The 1,926-nt window shown below is 36.1% G+C and overlaps 1 long non-coding RNA gene across 3 annotated transcripts; it reads right to left on the bottom strand.

Moving 5' to 3' along the window:
• Positions 1 to 6: 6 nt before the first annotated feature.
• On the bottom strand, positions 7 to 1,919 carry LOC124893221. Of its 3 annotated transcripts, none has more exons than XR_007050611.1 (4): positions 1,210 to 1,919; positions 584 to 767; positions 243 to 302; positions 7 to 161 (listed from the first exon to the last, which is right to left on the bottom strand). It is a non-coding gene; the product is annotated as an uncharacterized LOC124893221 (long non-coding RNA). The 3 variants fall into 3 exon arrangements; XR_007050610.1 differs by having other exon boundaries at positions 1,457 to 1,919; XR_007050609.1 differs by having other exon boundaries at positions 584 to 1,919.
• Between the last annotated feature and the right edge of the window lie 7 nt (positions 1,920 to 1,926).

Raw genomic sequence — 1,926 nt, 5'->3', positions numbered from 1 at the left:
CCAATTACATCATGAGCTACCACTGTTTCAACAAGATCTCCACCAACTAGCTTCACAAGGACCTCATTATCAAGATCACTGAGTTCAACCACTAGGTGGCCCCGAAGTCCTTCCTTTACTTCTGTAAGGCTTAAAACTGTCCTTAGAGCACGGGCATCACTCTACATTAATTTTTTTTGTATATTAGGAACTACAGTTTTGAATCCTAAAAATGAGTTGCTTAAAATATCTATTGATCTGACCTGGTCAGCATTCCCATCTTCAGCGAGGACAACTATTGCACGAGCCTTAGAGACAGACACCTACTACAAATTTACCCAATGAGCTCAAAAGATTATTTAACTTACAAATTCTGGACAACTTCAGGAACCTTTATTAAACAATCAACACGAGACAAGAAGTGTCCTTTGATGAGAAGCTGTTTAAAATCAGAAAAGAGAAACTCTAGCGAAATTTCACGATAAAGCATTGCATGATAGAATCAGATCTCTGGAAGGAAAATGGCATTCAATACAATGATAAGAAAGGAAAGAAAGGTTTTTGATGACATAATAAATGTTTGGAAGCAAAAAATAATGCATACCTTTTTCAGGTCAGCCAAAATCAAGGGGCTTCCACTTCTGCATATGACAGAAATTCCTCTAAAATCAAACTACATTTTAGTAATATCAAGTTCCATCTCTTCTTTATCTCGCTCAGCCATGACTACAACAGTTCCCCCCCACCAAACTCTCATTAGCTATTGCGAGTTGATTCAATAACGATCCCTGAGTATACAGATATATTATTAGTGAATGAGACCATTACTTCTTTCGAATCACTTTAAGTTGCCCAAAAAATACAGAGTTATACTAAGAAATCTCCAGCAAACATTAGTAAACCTCAGCTGCATTATGTATATTTTAAGTGTTTATTTATTTATTTTGTAAACTAAACCAATTTTTAAAAAATATTTAAGTTTTTTGCAAGGCCAAGTAGTCAAAGCTCAACAATTTTTATCAATTGTGTTCCAATTCCTTACATAATGAAGCCTGTTTTCCTAGTCAATCTTGTTATTTTCATGGAGCATGGTAAATAATTGGGAAGGGCTTAGAACAATTGATAAAAGATAGCATCAATCTACTTGGCAGACAAATAGGTAATAAAAAGTTAATGTAGTTCTTCTGATTCTACCACACTCAATTGACAATTACAGAAAGAAAAGAATACCTCAAAGGTTTGGAGCTTCTCTCATTTTCTTGGAGTAATGATAGGGGAAATCTTAAGTAAAATTAGAGAGAGCTTCTGAGCTATGCAAAAATAAGAAATACCATACTAGGAGGATTGCTATTCCGATCTGGTGCTAAAATTAGTCAGCAGTTTGAGGGCAGTTATCTAGATAAAGGAAAATGAACGCCGATCATTTGAACATATGAGCTTGTGAAAGAACAAACTCTAGCTAATTAGAAGGACCCACCAGTTTATCACTCCAACCAATTATAAGTGTATGGTTCTGCTCAACTACTTCACTTCTTCCCTTCCTGAGTGAATCAAATTTCTCAGAGATTGCATCAAAAACTAGCCCGAGCATCATGGCAAATATCAGCATTCCACCAAAACTAACAGAAACTGACACTAGGCGTGGACCAATGCCTTCAGAATTAGCATGATTTCCTGAATCTGCAACATAAGTCCATGATAACCAAAGGCAATTTGCTATGCTATCATCTATCACGCCAAAAAGTGCTAAGCCACCAAGAAAAATAAGGAGCAGAGTGGCAACTAACAAGGCCAGTGGTTTAGCATAAGGATAAAATAATAAGAATACATCTACCCGGTAAGCTAGCTACTTGTTCAGAGATAATTCTTCTGTGGTACAGTCCGACGGTCTTCTAACATTAGAGATATACTCCATATATTTAATAAAAACAAGAGGAAGGGACAAGA

The sequence above is a fragment of the Capsicum annuum genome, unplaced genomic scaffold (assembly GCF_002878395.1).
Source record: "Capsicum annuum cultivar UCD-10X-F1 unplaced genomic scaffold, UCD10Xv1.1 ctg560, whole genome shotgun sequence".
NCBI lineage: Eukaryota > Viridiplantae > Streptophyta > Magnoliopsida > Solanales > Solanaceae > Capsicum > Capsicum annuum.
Note: the sequence above shows the minus strand (reverse complement) of the source record. Positions and strands in the feature narration are given on the sequence as shown.